General features: G+C 41.0%; 1 protein-coding gene across 1 annotated transcript in view; it reads right to left on the bottom strand.

Moving 5' to 3' along the window:
* Plch1 (phospholipase C eta 1) overlaps nucleotides 1-20,084 on the bottom strand; it is a 195,689-nt gene extending 175,605 nt beyond the window's left edge. The window contains exon 1 of the mRNA XM_032898305.1: nucleotides 19,998-20,084. The gene's annotated coding sequence lies outside the window, so the exon portion shown is untranslated. The remainder of the gene's footprint in view (nucleotides 1-19,997) is intronic.
* Between the last annotated feature and the right edge of the window lie 412 nt (nucleotides 20,085-20,496).

Genomic DNA, 20,496 nt, shown 5'->3' with positions numbered 1-20,496 from the left:
AAGTAGGCTGGAGTATGAATCTCACACCTGGAGAAACCTACGACCATGTTGACATCGAGCACGCCTGAAGCTAATCGACCCCTGAACCCTTGTGTTAAATGAGCTTTGTATCTGCTTGCTGGTTTGCTTAAGTTTGTTTAATGGAAGTGAGTTTTCTTCTATTTGCATCCAGAGACCTAACTAATGAAATATGTCAGCATAGAACAATGTGGAGAGCCCATCTGGTAGTCATGAACTCTGCCTGGTCTCAACTGTGACTCAACTGGATCTCTTTGGGTTCAAATATAAGAGTATTTTTATTTGAGCTTGGGAAACACAGCAACAACACAAATGTGCTCCATCCATGCCTTACTGAAATGTGTCCCTATGCTATTTGTAGGTATACTTAAGCAAAGCAAAACCAAATGCCTTATCTTTCACTTTAGAAGTTTTTTAACTATCTTTAAATGTCTGGCAAATCCACAATGCTGTTTTAACACATTTTATGAAACAGTACAAACATGTTCCAGGCACATAAATAGCTTATTTAGGCAAAGAACCATAGCTCACAAGCTTATAAAAGAGGATTGTGGAGTGAGGAACAGTAGACATGATTTTAAAAATTATGGGTAGAAAAGATAGCTCAACACATAATGTACCTGTGCTAAATCTGATGACCTAAGAGTAGCGAAAAATCTCTCGTGGACTGTACGGATGCAACATCTGTCAATTAAAGCTGATTGGCATTGAAGGAATCTTAGAAAGGACTGAAAGAGCTTGAAGAGGTTTGAGACCCCATATGAACAACAGAACCAGTATGAACTTCCAGGGACTAAGCCACTACCCAAAGACTATACATGGACTGACCCTGGGCTCCAACCGCATAGGTAGCAATGAATAGCCTAGTAAGAGCACCAGTGGAAGGGGAAGCCCTGGGTCCTGCCAAGACTGAGCTCCCAGTGATGGGATTTTTGGGGGGAGAGCGGTAATGGGGGGAGGATGGGAGGGGAACACCACAGAGAAAGGGAGGGGGGAGGGTTGGGGACATTGGCCTGAAACCGGAAAGGAATAACATTTGAAATATAATTTAAATAAATATTAAAAAAAAAAAAAAAAAGAGCTGACTGGCTTTAGTTGAGGCAGGAAATAGAAGGTGGGACATCCAATGGGCAGAGAGGATTCTAGCATAGAGCCAGGCACAGGAATAGAACTGGGCCCCAGGAACAAAAAGGAGGACACACAGGGACTTGCCTCGTGGCAGAACTTAAATTAGAATAAATGGGACAGTAAATTATGATCCTATTAGGGAATAGCCAAATCTTATGCTTTTGTATTTGTACATATAAATTGAGTATCAGAGTTGTTATTCCAGGAACTTGGGTCTGGGAGGAAAACAGCACTTAGTATACCTAAGTTCAATCCCAAGAACCCACGAGCTGGCCATGGCAGTCAAGTACCCACCAAGACACACGAGGATGATGATGGTGGTGGTGGTGGTGGTGGTGGTGATGATAGTGATGATGATAGTTAATAATGATGATAGTAATGAAATAAAATGTATTTTTATATTTTTAAGATTTATTTATTTTATGTGTAAGAGTGTTTTACCTGCATGAATGTAGATATGTGCAGCAAGTGTTTGTCTAACGAGAGTGGAGGCCAGAAGAGAGTGTCGGATCCCCTGGAACTAAAATTATGGATGGTTGTGAGCTGCCATGTGGGGACTGGGACTCAAGCCAGCTTCTCTAGAACAGTAACTAGAGCTCTTAACCACTGTGCCAAAATCTATTTTCTCAAGTGGATGGACTTACCTCCTCCACTCTGACTAGCATCTCTTCCCCCTTCGCTCCTGTAATTCCCACGACCAAAGCCATTGGCTTCTGGCATCACTCTCCCATAAAAACACTTTCCATCCATCCCTCTACATTATTTGCCGACCATCCCCATGATTTCTACAATATCCCTCCCTTTGTATCAATTGTTTATTTTTTAATGGTCCTCCCAATATCCCTGTGAGTCACACATTTTTTTTTGAGCCTGAGTTCCAAAATAATGAGAACCAGTGAAGTATAAACCTACATTTTCTGATCCTGAGCCCCCACCCCATCCCAGGACACCCAGTGTTATTTCTCGCTGACACTTGTAGAAAGAGCTTAGGGTCTCCTTACTGATGACCCACAAGACACAGACCCTTCCAATACAACTCCTGTTGTCCCCATGTCACCCTGTGTCACTGTAGACCAAGAAGAAAGGGAGGGAAATGGCTGTATACAATGCTACTTATTGTTTAAATGCATATTTATGCCTCTAGACAAAGAGTCTCTAGAACATATGGAATGGAGACAAGCAAAGTGTGAGCTCTTTCCAGATCAGATGACGAAATGCTGTTTCAAAATGAAATCTGAGTGAGTGTGGTCTACAAAGGCAAGTTTACTAGCCAGGCCTCATTGTAAAAAAATTATTTTACTGGCTCATGCCTTCAAATTGCTAACAACAGGACACAAGGCTCTAGGCAGTAATTAAAATGCAGTGCCTGCACCTGCTCTCCTTGTGGAAAGAAGTAACTAGCTAGTTCGTGGACAGTCACATAAAGAATCCCACCTCCGAAGACAAAAGGCCAGGGTGAGAGTGCAAGTGTGACCAGGTCCTGCCCCTATAGGTCTGGTGTCTCCACAAGCTTGTTCTGAATATAAGGGGGGGGAATGCAAAGAAGGAGGGAGGGAGAAAAGATAGGAAGAAGGAAGGAAGGGAGAAAGGGAGGGAGAGAGGGAGGGAGAGAGGGAGGAAGGGACAGAGGCAGGGAGGGAGGGGAGACCCAGTGGGCCTAGCCATAAATAAGATGCTCTCTGGAGCCCTTCACTCAACATTAGGCAAATCCTCCCTAGTCTCTCAAGCCATTCATCTCTAATTATAAATTTAAATAACCTTGAAAGCCCACAGAATTCTGATGGGAAGGTGCCGACTGCACTTCTCATCAAGCCTTGCTGGGAGATAAAAGGCAAAGTTAATAGTCTCTGACAGTAATGTTCACAGAGCAACAAGCATCCAATAGGAAGGCCTGAGAAGGAGTCTTTAAACTCCGTCCAGCACTCCACAGCCTGACCCTTGATGCTTGAGGACTGCTGCGCCCAGGTAGTGCCAAAAATCTGAGGATTCAAATGAAATCCAGTGAAAAGCTAAGATTTAAAAGAAGCTTGCCCCTCTTCCATTTCTGATTTAATTTTAAGGTAATCAGGATAACGCAGAGGTGTGGGAGTGGGTAGGGTACAGGTCTGCTGCTGGTGCCCAAGCCACCCAGCAGGTGTCCTTCCCAATTGGAAATCCACTCCTTCACTTCTCTCTGGTTTCCAAGCACCACCAAATAGATTGTTCAAAAGCTCTGCAAATAGCTTAATTCCACAGCCCCTCCCCTCCCAGCTAGGTAAACAAAGGGAAATAAGTAAAAGGACACTTAGTTCATTTTCTTAAGGCATTACTAAGTCCCATGTTTCTGCTGTGCTTTCTTTAAAGCAATCATGGGCTTAAGGTACCTAGCTGAGCAATGATACACCTTACCCTCCTAGGGCATGAGGTTGCTACAAATGAAAGAACTGGTTTAAAAGAGAACAAGTTGGCTAGAAAGATAGCCCTGTAGTGGAAGGTGCTTTTACCATGCACACCTGGTAGCACAGTCCTCAAGCCACGTGAAGACACAAGGAGAAAACCAACTTCACGAAGCTTTCCTCTGATCTCATCTATACACACATACACACATATGTGCACACACACGTGTACACACATAGATAAATAAATATAGGAAGTATAGCTCGAAGCAGTCAATAGCTTTTGTTTCAATAATTCATATTCATAGTCAAGAGGAATAGACAAATATATTTTCTCACAGTAGTGAGTGAACCCTGGGCCTTGTGCATCCCAGGCAAGCAATCCACACTGAGTTACATCCCAGATCACTGTAACTTTTTTTTTAAGTTTGAAAATTCCTGGGCTGGAGAGGTGGCTCAGTGGTTAAGAGCACTGACTGCCCGTCCAGAGGCCCTGAGTTCAAATCCCAGCAAACACCTGGTGGCTTATAATCATCTATAATGAGATCTGATGCCCTTTTCTGGTGTGTCTGAAGACAGCTACAGTGTACTTATGTATAATAAATAAATCTTTTTTTAAAAAGAAAACATCTTTATTTTTTTCAAAAGTAGAGTACAGGCAGAAACAATAAAAATAACTACTAATTAATAACTGTGGTATAACTAGTTCAAACAATACCACAGATCACAGAATTCTGATGTCCACAGTTTGGGGGCTTTTCTGACTACTGTTGTCATTGTGAAATGACTTATCCCATATTATTTTATGCATGCTCAAGTAATGCTTTACAAATATTGGAGCATTGTCAATATCTACTACAACAAGTTTTATGACACAGAAAAATAAGAACATTTAAATATACTGAAGTGTTACCCAATTGCCAAGTGGACATTATCAATTATGTTTGCAAAGAACTTGGAAGTTTATAGAAAAATGTTCATAAAATAATGTTATGTGCAAAAACCTAAGATACAAGACTGCATTAATTATGTAATACAGTATTTCATAGAATGGTAATCATGCTAGAAAGTGCTTCAATTTCCACTGCAAGTTATTTATAAATAGCCCTTACAATATTAAGCACGGTCTATTCTGATTTCTTTAAGATGTTGCACAATCTGATATTAAACACTATATGTCACTGCCTCTAATAATATGATCCTCGAATATTTCTATTAATCCGTTAATGTGAATTTCCTAGCTTCAATTTCCAATCCAGTCAGAGTGTATCATTTTATTATGCCTTAGTGAATTTGCACTGTTCACATGATGCTTGATAATGATTTTTACATGTGTGTTCCTAAGGAAGATTGGCCTGTAACCTTTCTATTCCATATTACCATCTTCTCTTGATTACGTTTCTCACTTCATCTAACCCGCACTAGCCAGGAAGCCATCTATTCTTTGGTGAAGTTTAACATGCAATTTTCCAAGTCTAAATAACCAATATCTCTAATAGAACATACTGATCGCGTCTGCTCTTCAAGCCTACACCACTATTTCTTACTGAAGCTGCTGTGTTGCTTTCTCCCCTTCTTCAATCTCCATTCTTTCCCTTTATCCTGACTTTCCATAATATGTTTCTTCTGTCTCTCTTATGGGGTTACATAAGGCCATTTTCATGCAAGTGTGTAATGCACGTTGAATTTGTCCACTATACCCGACTACCCTTCCATTCCTCCTCTCTCCCCTCCCCGTTCCATTAGCCTTCATTGTTCCCCTACATAGACCCACTTCCACTTTCTTGCTATCTGTACATATATGACTTTACACACCTAGGAAGTCTGAGGCTGACCAATGAAAGTCCTTTTGAGACTGAAATCACTTAAGATTCTCTCCAGTTGCACCAGTGGTCCTACACTCCTCTCTTCCTCTGTTCTCTGTCATTTCTGAGTACTTGTCTTGGGCATCATTTCCATCTGCTTGATGTGAACCTCCCCTCATGATGATCTGTGGAACACACTCTAGATTTCTGTAAGCCTGCAAGGCCTGTATTTGGTCCTTGTTTTTAAGAATATTCTGAATGGGAACATGATCTTAAGCTGACAGATTATTTCTGCGTGCAAGCTCAGTCGGTGTTTTCCTGCCTTTCGAATCAATGCCATTGGTATGTCTCAGGATAATTTCCCAAGCCTTTGCAAATAGACTGCCCCATCTCCCTCATTCTGCATAAAATCCCCTTCGCCTTTTAAGTTCTGCAGTGTAATTACGTCTTGTCTATTTTTTCTTTACTTAGTCTGATTAGGTTTCATTACTTCAGGAATCTCACTCACTATCTCTTTTTCTCTTTAAATACGGTTTTTCAATCTTCTTATTCTCAAATGTTAATTAAAATTTTCTCCAGATTCAGTGGCCAATTCCCTGTTCCACTTGGATCTCTCTGTTGTTAAACCCACTGACTTACATTACTCTCATTCCGAGTTTTATTGTGCTCTTATTCTAGTCAGCACGGTTGGTCTTTCTTGTCTCTTGTCCTCAGCTCAGCAGTGGAACTGGGGGTCTAGGAGAAGTACCTTGTCTTCTAACTTCAGGATAAGAATTCTCTATAGTTAGAGGTAAAAGAATCATCAAAAAAGAGGAAAAACTTACCTTCTGCAATACCAGAGGCACTTCATACAAACAAAAATTCATCTAGGTATTTTTCTGACCGTGTAATTAGTGTGATGTACACTTATAGCAGAGCTACCTTACGATCCCAAATTCTCAGTCCCAGGTATCACATAGCAGCCCTGACTGGCCCAGCACTCAACTTGTAGTCCACAGCTCTCTCAAACTTATTGCATATTCCCTTCAGCTCCAGAGTGATCAAACTATGAGTATATGGCTCCATATCTACCAAGAAACTTTGTTTGTGAGGGTTTTTTTGTTTTTTTTTTTTGTTTGTTTGTTTTTTTTATTAACTTGAGTATTTCTTATATACATTTCGAGTGTTATTCCCTTTCCCGGGTGGGGTGTTACTCTTTTTGCAACTTCATTCATGGATAATGTATTTTAATCATACTCACTCCATTCCCCTCTTATCTTCCCTTCTATTCCCACTACACCCTGTCTTCTTCCCAACAAGTTCTTCTCCATCCCTCCTTCCCTTCCTCTCCCAACCATGGATGCACGTGTGTGTGTGTGTGTGTGTGTGTGTGTGTGTGTGTGTGTGTGTGTGTGAGAGACAGAGACAGAGAGAGAGAGAGAGAGAGAGCATGTGTGCTCCATTGAGTTAAATAGGGTTGCTTGCATAAACATGAGTGTCATGGTGTGAGGGGCATTTACTGGAGCAAATTGACAAGGGCAAGTGGCAGAGCAGTAAAGGAAATTATTTCCCCTCCCTCCACAGCCACTAATTGTCAATGAGTCACCGGAGAGTTATGAGACTCCATGAGGCTCTCCTGAATTCATGCTGGAATTTTGGTGGACCTCCATCTTGTAGCAACAAAGCATTTAATGATGATTTCCTTATACGCTTATAAATTTTGAAAGAAAATAAGTGGGTTTTGTTTGTGGGTTTGTTTTCCAGAGCACTCTAATTTCCTTTTCTAAAACAAGAACAGTTTTTTGAAGTTACCATTTTATAACTAGAGGGGCCTTTCTTATGTTTCTAATCTCATCTTTTTGTCTCCTGCAGCCATGACAACTAAAGTTGAAATAATTTGCTGAATTCATTTGGAAGGCATTATTTTTAAATATTTGCTATGTATTTGTTTATTTATGTGTGACAACTTGCAGGCCCACCATGTGAGCTTCCCAGAATGAATGATGTTGCTGGTCTTGGTGGCAGGTACCTTTACCTGCGGTACAATCTCTTTGGCCCTGTTTGGCAACTATCTTCAATACAAAAGTCAACTTCAGTATTTAATTGACTCCTTTTAGCTTTTGTCTGAGTTTTTATTAATTTTTTACTGATTCATTGAACTTAAGAAAATAATCTGTTTTACCTAGTATTATAAAATTACTTCTATGTGTAACAGTATCATAGAAAATATTTTACAAATATTGTTTATTTAGTCTTTACAACTATCCCAGAGTCAGACATATCTATTATGCATGTCTTACAGTTAGAAAAACTGAAACACAGAAATATTTTAAATCATCTAAGGTTAAAACAACAGTGCTGGGATTTAATTCTAAAATATATAACTTCAAACATTTCACTCGTAAGCTCTAACTGAATAAAAGGGGGCAAGGATAGGTGGGGAGGAAGAGAGAAAATATGTGAAAGAGAGCCCTGTTAGTCCTGCAGGGTCACTGGGGAAATTCCTAGATTATCAGTCCATCCCCCTCATATCAGGCATGGATCTGATTTTAAAAGAGGGTACACAAAGTGACTTAGTTCTTAAGTCTCCACAGCAAAACAAAGCAAAGGTCACTAGTAATTAGATTTTGAATTATCAGTAGACATTAGTCTTGAACTTTAGCCCAATATTAGCATATTCAATCACATATGCTAAAGTCCCTAATAACACACAAATCCTGTACTGACCATCCAAAGATTCCTTGATTCACACTAATTGTCTCTAAACCAATCATTTGAGGGCTGTAGATGGGTTCGGTGGGTAAGAGTATGTGTTTTGCCAGCATAAGAACCTGTTTGGATCCCAATACCAATGTAAAAGGTCAGGCACGACCATACCTGCCTCTTCCCCAACAAGTGGTAGTAGCAGGACAAGCAGGAGGGGCCCTATCAGCCTTGTTCCAGGTTTAGGAGTGACTTTGTCTTAAGAGATGAAGATGAAGAATAGCAGAGCAGGACACTCATTGTCTTCCCCTGGCTTCCACTGTAGATGAATTTTAATCCAGAAACATGGCTGCCCTGGCAAGGGATCACATCCAAAGAACCTTTAGGTCTGTGTGATCTGACTGGAACAACACACATTTAATCCCTCTGGCTAGAATACAGACACACCCTTAGTATACACCTTTAATCCCTAACAATGAAGATAAAATTTCTTGGTAGAAGGAAGCACCCATGTTTGAAAGTTATATCTAATTGAGGAACAGACCAAGTGATGAATCAGAGAAAGATTTGACAGAATGAATCAGCGATAGGACAGCATAACTCTCACAAGAATGGCACAGGAAAGAGAGGCTACTTAATAGCATTGAGGGAGAAAAATGGTGATATGTAGTATATGTGTATAAGTTTTACAGAGACAGGTTGTACACAGAACAAGCTAAACAGAAGTGAAGACAAAATGAGCCAGAAGCAGAACATATTGCCAGAGTTAGTTTCAGGGCAAGCAGAGCAATTCAGTCAGAAACCAAGAGAAGCCATATTGAATCAGTCAGCTTGGAGAGGAATTTGGGTCAGAACAGCTGAGTTGAACCAGCCATCCAAAGTTCACAAAGAGCTAGAAAGTGTGAGCAGTAAGTCTCCAAGACAACAATGACATCAGGTGAAGAAGGTATGCATAAACCTCACATACCTTCACTGATGCATAAAATGAATAAACCAGTGATTTCCAACTTATTCTTGCATACATAGGGGACCTAATGTTTAATCAAAAAAGGATATCCACCCCCACTGAGAGGACAGATGCCTTGGATTCCTCCACTTCATCTTGCCTTCTTGTCTCCAACTCCCCACTCATAGATAAGTAAATGAAGCTTATCATCAGGGAGAGCTAGATTCTCCTTGTAACCTGTATCACTATCTTCCAGCATGAAATGAGGAATTCAGCTCCAGCAAAAGAATGCCTTGCTGTAGAAATAAAGCCTCCAGTCAAACTGTCTGTTCTCCTTCCAAACTATGTAGTATTATAAGTGGAAGAGGCACTTCTATTTGTGCCCCAAAAGAGTGTTTGATAACCTTCTTTATTTTTGACTATCAGCTTTGGTTTGACAGACAAACCACATGCAAACCATAATTAGCATTAATATGCTTATTGAATACAATAGATATAATAATGAATATATAAAGAAATTAGCTGATAGGGGTGTGGCTCAGCAGGGCAGTGCTTGTGTGCTGTGCACAAAACCTTGGGTTAAATCTCCAACATAGCGAAAAAGAAAAAAAAAATTTACAATATAATTTTTTTTAATTTATCAAGCAACCCATAGTTAATAGGAGAAAAGCAAGACTTGTCTACACAATTTTAGCTATCAGATTATTGAAAAACTGAAGTTTCATGAAGTGTCGAAGCAGCACTGGGGTGGCTGTGGAGAGATCATCACATGTGACACATTTCCCATGGCAATAAAACTTGTTCAGACTGTGTGGAGGCCAGTTTACCAATCCTTACCCAAGTTAGAAATGTACTGTCTCACTTAGAGGTACTATGGCTCTGATGGAACCATAAAAAGCAACTTAGAGAGAAAAGATTTATTTGGCTTACATATACATTGAGGGAAGCCGAGATGGGAACTAAAAATGGCAGAAACCTGGAGGTGGGTAGCAGATGTGAATGTGAGAGGAGGGCAGCTGCTTACTACTTTGCTCCCATAGCACGCACAGCCTACTTTCCCAGTAACCTCAGCCCAAGGGAAGGCATCACCCACAATGGACTTGGCCTTCCCCCATCAATCACTAAGAAAATGCCCTACAGCCTGAACTTTTGGAGGCATTTTCTCAACTGAGGCTCCTTCCTCTGGCTTGGGTCAAGTTGATATAAAACTAGCCAGAATGTGTATCCACTCAGCAATACTGTTTCTAAATATCTGATAACCATTTCTAGGTTTGTTCAAAACTACAAATACCTTGTTATTTGCTGTATTCCTTTGAGTAAGACTGAAAGCAACATAACTACCAATTAATACGGTTAAATTACAGTTCATCCATAAAGTGGAAAACATCTGGCCATCAAGGAGATAGCAAGATAGTGTAATAGGGGCCATGGAGATGGTTCAGTTAGTTAAAGGCATACCCAGCAAACAAGCCTGGGTTCAGAGCTCTAGGACCATTGTAAAAGCACTGGGTGTGGTGGCACAGCATCTGTAACCTTAGTACTTAGAGGAAGCAGAGACACATGGATCCCTGGAGCCCATATAGCCACAAGTGAATGAATTATAGGTTCAAGGAGAGGACTTGTCTCAAAAAACTAAGGTGGAGAGTGATAGAAGACACTAGGTGTCTACCTCTAGCCTCTACACACACACAAACACACACACACACACACACAATTTTAAATAAAATTACTTTTGCAGGCATAGTACCACATGCCTTTAATCTCAGCACTAAGGAGGCAGAAGCAAGTAGATCTGTGTGAGTTCGAGGCCAGCTTGGTATCACAGTAAGTTTCAGGATTCTATAGAGATACTCTGGGGAAAAAAAAAACTAAATAAATAAATAAATAAATAAAATCTTAAAAAGTACAACTATTAAAAATATAACCAATGACAATTCATTAAAGAATATATAATATAAAAAGTATAATATGAAAAAGATATAGTCTGATCCAAAAATACAGAAACTGATGGTGAGCGTAAATGTTGGATTTGTTTATTTCAGGCCATTGTTGTTTGGGTTTTGGTTTTGGCTTTGGTCAGGTGTTTTGAGATAGAGCTTCAAGTAGCCAATGCTGGCCTCAAACTAGCCCAGCATAACCGTGGCCTCCTGATCCCGCTGTCCTCACCTCTCAGATGACAGAATCACAGGCATGCTGGACCACATGAGTTCAAATAAGATCAAAGTTAGGTGATTGTCCCTTAGAACAGCCTATTATAACTGTAAGATGTTTTATATAAGGGTCATTGTACAAGCAAAAGAAAAGTGTTTAGACAAATGCAGAAAAAAAACCAAAGCATACTAAGAAAATCATTTAATCTCAAAGGATATTTAATGTAGCATGAAAGGAAGAAAGAATGAAGGACCCACAAAATAACCAGAAACAAATAACAAAGGGACAGCATTGCAGTCCTTCATCATCAGTAATTACTGTAATGTCAAGGACTTTTCCAATCACAGAGAAAAGTGAAGGACCAGGAGAGTCGAAGTTTGGTGGGAGTGCTAAGAAACACTCCCCTGGACGTGACAGTCTCTGTCCTCAGGAACTCACAACCACCATGGCTATCTACACACACTGGACATCACTTCATCGTGCTTGGGCAGGAGCTTATAAGGCCCCAGCCCTCACTGTGGGTCTATGAACAGTTAATGGATTCGAGAGAGGTGGGGGTCATTTTCTTCAGTGGTGGAACCATTGCTCCTGTATGTAACTGCTCCAGTACATAGCTCCCAACCCATGCTCATACAGGCTCACGTAGGTAAACGCACTGGTTCCAAAAACAAAGCCCATCAAAGCGTTAGGGGGCTTGTTGGAAAGAATGGTTTCAGTGAGACAGAAAGAGTGACAGACAACATGAAAATGACCAAAATCCACTGAGATAGCTCAGTGGATAAAGGCATTTGCTGCCCAGCTCTATGCCTCACATAGTGGGCGAGAAAACTGACTTTGCAGGTGTCCTCTGTCCTACACACTCTGCCTTCCTTACATCACACACACTGAGTAACGGCTTCAAATTAAGGAATACTTCTTTCAATAAGAAGGCAGTACATAAATTAATATGGGATAATGAACAAAATATGTAGAAAGTGTCATACACAAAAATGGGACTGGGCATATAGCCCAGTGGCAGAGTGCTTGCCTATCGTGTGTGAGACCTTGGGTGCAGTCTTCAGCAACACTAAAAAAAAAAAAAAAAAAAAAAGAAAAAGAAAGAAAGAAAAAAGAAAAAAGAAAATGTGTGTCTGTTATGTTACCATTTGATTTTTTTTTCTTGAAACAGAATCTCCCAGTATAGCCCAGAGTGGCATTAAAGCCACAGTCCTCTGGCTTCACCTCTCAAGTACAAGGAGGAGTACAAGCACTCCAGCATGTCCAGTCCATCTGCACACAAAGGGATATTAAAGGGATATAAAAATATATTATGCCGGGCTCGGGAGATGGTACAGAGGGTAAAATCATTTGTTGTTCTTGCAGAGGACCCAATTTCAATCCCCAGCAACCACACGCTGGTTTAAAACGACAGGGGAAATCAATACACTCTATTGACCTCCGAGGGCACCAGGCACAGGCATAGATACTGTGTATATAGTACACAAAAGTAAAACATTAGTGCACATCAAATAAAGTAACCAAATCTAAAGGTAAGTGAATTAATTATATCTTTGGAAAAAATACAAAATAAACAAATGATGCTATTGCTCTGTGAAGGAACCAGCTAAAGGGTTAAGAGACAGAGTTACAAGACAGAAATTTTTACTAAAACATCCTAATTTTTTCTTTTAGAGCTGAGTATTGTGGTAAGGCCTGAAAGCCCAGCATTCAGGAAGCCAAGGTAGGAGGCTCATGAGATCAAGGGCCTTCCTGAGCTACACTGGGAAGACACTGTCAAAAACATATTTATATATATAACCTGTTTCCATGAGAATGTGCAATCTACTCAAAATTAAAACACTGTTCTTTCCCAGAGAATGAAAATTAGCATAGCAACAAGAATTCTGTGAGGAAAAAAATACTGAAACAAATCTGACATGAGAATGTCCAAGACTTCTCAGAATGGTTTCTGCCTTTGATTCAAACTTGGACACTGAATAATAGATGTCACGTTTCTCTCTTCTGACAAATTCAAGAGAGGCAAGCCCACAGTTCATGCTTACTTTCTTCTAACACTGTGTCTTAATGATTCACTCGGTAAACAGCAAATGCTTCCAGATTACAAGCTATTTAAATCAAGAAAAGCTGTGGTTCAAAATAAAACACTTGTATACAATTTTTTTTCTTGTTTTGCTTTTGAAAAGATTTTTCTGTGACACTCATTCAGACACTGCTCAGGAAAATAGAGGGATGTGGGAAAAGACATGGTGGGTAAGATAAAGAAATTGAAAAGGAGGAGGAAGAAGAGGAGGAGGAAGAGGAGGAGGAGGAGGAGGAGGAGGAGGAGGAGGAGGAAGAAGAAGAAGAAGAAGAAGAAGAAGAAGAAGAAGAAGAAGAAGAAGAAGAAGAAGAAGAAGAAGAAGAAGAAGAAGAAGAAGAAGAAGAAGAAGAGACACTTTTTAACCTTTCTGTACAAACATTGGTTGCCTGCAGTCCACTGAGTTTGACTTCAGCCAATAGGCAGGCTTTGTGAGAAAAGAATATATACATATATAAACTTGGCAGTATCAAGAGCTTAAAGTACACTAATTTTAAAAAATTAGTAAATATGGCCAGTATGGTAATGTGTACCTGCAATCTATATCCTCCCAAGACTGGGGCAGAAGGATTGCCACAAATTGAGATCTGCCTGGGCTACCACATAGTGAGGCAGCCAGGTCTACATAAAAGTCGTCGTCTCAAAAACAAACAAAATTACTGAATATTATTTTTGATGAGATTTTCAAAAAGAATAAGAATTTTTCATTTTTTTTAAAGAAATTGCTTCCCCAGCCTCTTAAATCTACTAAGGACTAAGCAGAAACCAAGGATTTTTTTTTAAGTCAAAAGCTTTAAAAATTCAAAAGTCACAAAAAGGTTTACTATGAGTAGCTTTCTCCTACCCTCTGTCACTCAGTAAGCTATTCTACAGTCTATCCAGGTATATTTTATATGCATATAAGAAAAGACATTTTCCATCTTCCCACGCTTTTCACCATCGAATATTATACAAAACCATCAACTTTAAATTGAAATAAAAATCAGATTATTTTAATAATACTAACTCCTTATATGAACATATTACCATTGTCTACAAGAATATCTCATATTTTCTTTTCAGTACCTCCCATTCCACTGACAGTTAAGACAGAACTGTTGGCAAATCAACGCAGACAGTCCGGAGAACTGAATTGTACACGATAACCAGTAAATGAACTCACTCGCTTCTGTTCCTGGATTCTGGTCCCTGACAACCCTTCCACGTTTCATCAAGGGTGATTTTTTGCAGAGGTTTTTATTTGCGCTCCGTGGAGATCTGTTCTTCTATCTTGGGGCCCCTTTATTACATCCAAGAGGCGGGAAGAAGGAAGTGGGAAGCTGAATTTGAATGTTTGATTCTTGTAGACTAGCAACCGGAAATAAAGACTGGTGAAAAGAAATCACGCGGTCTGTCATTAGTTAATCAGTAACTCACTTACACCAGCCCTAACTAGACCTTCCAGACTTCCAGGGTAATTTGACAGGTGACTAGCTGGACAGGTTAGTTAAGTTCCTTGCGGAAGACACGGCCACAGAGAAAAGAGTCAAAGAAAATAATTCAAGGTAGGCATGGAAATGTGCAATCCCAGTTTTCAGAAGGTAGGGGCATCAGGAGTCCAAGGCGATCTACAACTAAACCTTGAGTTCAAGATCAGTCTGGAGTACTTGATGCCGGAGGAGGTGAAGGGCTGGGAACTAACTAGAACCAGACAATACGGAGGAAAACAGAGGGAAGGACTGTATGCTGCGCTATCAAAGACACTAGACTCCTACCTCTACTACGGACTTAGGTTCGAGGCCCAGTCCAGCTACAACCCAGCCCCAGTGGGCTGTGAGGGCTTGAGCATTCCTGAGCCTCAGTTTTTCAAGGATAAAGACACTTTAAAGTGTACTGACTGCAATCAGCTTCATGCAATCGGATCACACTTATCCAGCACTCCAGCAGAGGCTTTAGGACTGCCAGAACTCTAGCTTAACCACATTAAAAATTAAAAAAAAAAAAACGATCCAAGGTTATTATAATTCCAAACTTGAAAAGCATTTTAATAAAACCTCATCACTCCATCCCTGCAGCAAGTTTCAAAATACATTTCAAGAAAAAGAGATAGGTGAAGGTAGTCTAACATAAAACCAAGATTTCTGTTTTGTCAGAAAAGAGACTTTAGGCTGGTGAATGGTCCTCTCAGATCTAACACAAGAAGGCAACAGACCAGAAGTGATAAGTGGGCTGCTTTGGTGTGTACGGAGCTCTGGAGAAAAGAAGCTAACCACTGCTCACTTCTGAACAAATAGCCAACACGGTTTATAAACAAAGTCTTAAATTTTTTTGGAACCAGACCCAAATGTATAACCTCCTAACCTCCAGAATAAAGCTTCTTGACTCACTGCAGAGCAGGAACACTTCTACATGTCAATTCTTTGCATGAAGTGTGGGACTTAAAAATAAAATCAACTCTGTTTTGCATAAATGTGTTCTTGCAGTCCTGAACACTGAGGTAGACAAACCTAGGCTCAAATTCCAAATCTCTTCTCAACCTATGTGCAACATAGGCAAGAAAGTAACCTCTCTAAGTCTCATTGTGGGATAACTGTAACCTCCTTGGATCAAAATGGGTTGTAAAGAGACATAAAATATAAGCCTAGTTCATTTCTTCCAGAACTCTTAGCAGACAAGAATCTACTAGATTACAGACTAGCAATCTCCAATTGCTAAGGGACTCTTTTCATCTACATAAATAAAACATGTCTTTTCATTATGTGTGTGTGTGTGTATGTGTGTGTGTGTGTCTGTCTGTGTGTGTGTGTGTGTGTGTGTGTGTGTGTGTGTGTGTGTGTGTGTGTGTGTGTGTTTGGAACCAAAGATATTATCAGAACATATGCATGGTCAGTTCTACTCACTGTCAGATTAAAAAACCTATTCAATGGCTACTGTTTCACCATTTTGCTTCTGCAATTAAACTGACTTCAAATAACTCTATTAACAGCAGGTCCACGAGTAAGGGTTTGATGTATGCTTCTCTAGATTTCCGAAACGGCGAGCTCAGAAATCAATAGCTCCGTGCTTTCATCCCCGGTCTGCCATTTGTTAGCTTTAGGAATTTAAAATCACTTAGTAGCTTTAATCCTTGGCTTCCTCATGTGTGCAACACATATGGTAGAGTCATCTTTCTTTGCTCTGTAAGGCCTGCAGGACCCAAGCACTTGCTGTATCCGAAATGCAGAGCTGGAAAGGACATTTTTAACTTTAGCATAAACATTTTTTTATGTTGCCCCTCTTTATCCATCCTGTCCTCTACTTTGAAGCAATGAAGACAGAAACTTTGATGATAATAGCAAAAAGCTGTGTAAACTTCTGCATGGGCTTCCTAAAGTGCCCTTCCAATTTGGCACACCCTATCACAGCAATACTGGATTTCTCCCTAAACAAAACTGGTCACGGGTGTCAAAGACAAGCAAGTAAGCGCCTGCTGAACTGTGTCTAAATGATTTTCCTTGTGACCACAGTTAGCCTGGAATAAGCCCCTGCCAGGGAGAAGAGAGAACACACTTTGCAGGCAGGGAAGGCATTGTTCAAAGTAATGAGTTCTGCACCACTTGGTCCACAATTCACAGCTGAGTCTGGTTTTACTAGACAAAGGGCCATAACCAAATGGGCATGCTCCTCAGCGTGTCTCTGACCTTATAATCTGTATTGAACCCGTGAAGTGGTGGAGAAAAAGGGGGCCAGAATCCTCTCTACCCTCTGTCCTAGAAATGGCAAGAAGAAATATTTGTCAACCATGGTCAAGATTTTGATAGAGTTCTTATAGTGGACATAGGGACTTCATTAGTCTGGACTCAGTAAATGTTACCCTATTTTAAAAGTTAAAATGTTCCAGTGTATTCCCTTCATCCATTCTTAATTTTGCACCCATGTTTTTTTTCCTCCTCAGAGAAGTAACAGTCACAATCTTTCAAGCATGAAGCCCAACTCTTCTTGGAAGGAAGCTAGCAGCAGGTTCACTGTGTCAGGACACAGGGAGCCAGAACAAAGGAGTGCTGAAGTTCTCACGTACCTTCCCCTGGGAAACATGAGCTGAAGGCTTCTGGGTTTCTCCCACACTAAGCACTGCACTTGCCAAGATTACAAGTTTGAGGGCTGTGTCAATGTTAGGTACACATGTGCACATAATAGACTTAACTAAATTGCCAGAAGTTAAAAAAAAAAAAAGCAAAAGAAAAGAAACAAACAAAAAAAACCTACAACCACTTTTTAATAACAAGTAAGTTAACCATTTATTTGACTCCAGACATCTAATCAGGGTCAAGTTGACTATTCTCTTAAGAATACCAAAGCCGTCAGTTTAGGTGCAGCCAGTGGTAGCATGCCTGCATATCATAAGTGAGAAGCTGAGTCTGGTCTCCAGTACTAGGGGACAAAAGAAAAGACACCAAAGGTGGTACTGCCACCCCAAAAACCAGAAGCTGCATTAGAATTATTCCACAACCCAGGACTCTTAATTCATTGAGGCCAAGAAACTGAATTTATTCATCTTGCTTTACATATAAATTCTCAATAAATTCTCAATATGTGTTGACTAAATGAATAAATTAAATATAAAACACCTTAAGAATTTTCACAAAGCCTGATATAAACTGCTTTCCTAGCATGCAAAAGTGGGGCTTTGGGTTCAATCCCTAGCAACACACACACACACACACACACACACACACACACACACACGCACGCACGCACGTACGTACGTACATAGTACTTTATGTTAAGGAATCCTAACACAAAACACCTTTATCATACAGAGTTTTTATAACTCTATCTCTTATAATTATGTAAAAGACTAATTTTCAAAATAAATTTACTTGAAGTCAATGAAGTGGAAACTATGTCACACAGAAGCAAGGATAATACATTTTATTACAAGCCACTATAAATCTGTCTCTGCCTCCCAACCTTTCCTCCCTTTGTTTCCTTCCCAGCCTTCCTCCAGGCGCTCCCAATCTCATTATCCCAGGATCTGCTAAAACTGCAGTTTACCTTCCGGAAGCAGCAGAAACACACATCATGGAGAATTAGGGAATCAGGGACAGTTACAGGCCACTGAATAGGGTCACGAAGGACTTGAACATGAAAATAAAGTTTTTCTAATTTTCAAGAGAAAAGAGGCTTTTGGTTTGTTGTTGCTTTTAATATTAGAGCTACACAGATTGCAGGATGTTGACACTGACGAGAAAAAGGATGGGGGAGAAAACTTTACTTGGATGTTATTTACAGACTATGTGAAAAGTAGTGTGTTGCTGTCATTGACTGCAGCTTGCTGTTAGCACTAGAGGAAATCATCTTAAAGTTTCTGGTACAACTAAGCACTTGATATTCTGGAATGCATAGTGTTCAAAACCAGGATGCAGAATCCTTTAAGCTACTTCACTTGTTATTGTAAGCCCTACTTGGTCCCGAGAAACACAACTCCATTTAAAACTTATTAACAGTTATCTGAATTCTAATCAGTTTATTTATATAGCAAGTAGCTCTCAATCGTACTGCGAAATAGGGATGCGGTCTGAGAAAACATAGTAACAAGAAGTTATAGCACCCACTAGGAAACTCTGAAGATTTGTACTTTTGCCAAATGCTCCTCTGGGTGTAAACGATGAAACTTAAAAAACGGGAGGAGTTTTTTCAAGACACAATTTTAAGCCATCAACAGACAGCTTAAGAAGACTAGTCTGCAATAACGCGTCTTAAAACATTCGTTTTCTAAACAAGATCATAACTCCACCAGTAAGCAACCATCATCTTAAAAAGCAACGTCTCTGCTGACAGAGAAAGCCCTTGTTTCCCTTCACCGGTATTTTACACACTAGCTCATTTGGAGAGCATCAGGTTTTGTAAAGTATAAACCGGCTGTATGCAGAGAACACAGGCGCTACCGGGTTGTCTGCACACTGTGGAAACCCAAGCTGAATAAATTAAAAAAAAAACGCACAAGGAAATAAAATCTTATTCGTCTCTTCTTTTTCACAGGATAAAAGGAGGAAACCTGAATGCTCCAATGAGCAGTTTCTCAGTATCTTTTTTCTTCCATGATCAAAATGATGACGCAGGAAAGAGAAAAGTTATATACTTTCTACTTCATGCAATTGGCTATCACTTCAGTGCTAAGCTCTTGAAAAGAAAAATAAGATCGTAAGTTGATTCCAAGCTACAAACAAATAAAAAGTCTAGAGAAAGACTTGGGCTCCACAGTGAAGCAATGCAAAAGAGCTTTGCTTTTCAAGTGGCGTCTCCGACCCGGCACTGTTGCCATGGTATCCCGCGCAGGCGCAGAGAACGCCTTCACAGCCTGGGCGTCGCTCTGGTAACCCTTGATTTGTCCCAGGAAAGGGCAGTTGGAGTAAATCCTTCTCGCGCCTAATGCCCTGAGTTTTTTTTGAACCGTGAGACTCGCACGGGCAACTGAGGACTCGCTTCTAGGGAGGCAGAATTGCTCTCCTGGCGGCCAGAGGATCCGGGAGCTCTTGTGGGACCATCCCGCCGCGATGCCGGACCCTCCTGGCGGCTGGACCTCTGCCACCAACCAGGGCAAGGAAGGCGAGAGGTTAGGTCTTGCTCAGGCACAAAAGCTCACGCGCTCCAATCAAGAGCCCACAAGCTACTGCGGTCCACTTCCTCGCCCGGGGCAAGCTGGCACACAGCACAGCCCCCTGTGCTCCGGGCTGGGACTGCCCGGAAAGAATCCAGCCACCTGCTCGCGCCACGCCGGAGCAGCAGTCCAGTTCTCCTCTTCACGCTCCCGTCCCTCTTTCTGTCCCCCACCCCCACCCCTCGAAAGCACTGACCTGCTCAGTACTGAGTATCCCGCGGATGAAGGATCCTCGGAGTTTTTGTCACCAGCGCAACCTCCCAAATGCTTGGATGATCTGCGAGTGTCCCGGTGTGAGTCCAACCCCAATTCCGCCAAGACAGGCCCCCTAGATGGGCACCACCACACACCAGCCAGTAGAACCCACCGAGGAGCTCCGAGTAAAGACCTGCGCTGCCGCCACAACCTGCTTTCTCATTCAAATCCTCACGCTCACATTGGAGCCCCCTCCCTCTTAACCCTCAGCTCAGGGCAAATCCGGAACTGGAGCGCGCGCGAATGGACTGGAGCGCTTGTAGCCTCGATGAACGGGAGCCAAGTATTGGACATGGACCCCTTGCCCTATATCCTGCTGAAGATGCTCCTGCTAGGCACAGGCCAGAAACCTGAGAATAAAGCTCTTCTGTCCTCTCTCGTAGCAAATTTCAAAGAATCCCAAGACCGAAGACACCCTTAGTCGATTATCAGTTTAGGTG

Source organism: Rattus rattus, chromosome 3 (genome assembly GCF_011064425.1).
Source record: "Rattus rattus isolate New Zealand chromosome 3, Rrattus_CSIRO_v1, whole genome shotgun sequence".
NCBI lineage: Eukaryota > Metazoa > Chordata > Mammalia > Rodentia > Muridae > Rattus > Rattus rattus.
This window is presented reverse-complemented; position numbering and strand designations above follow the sequence as displayed.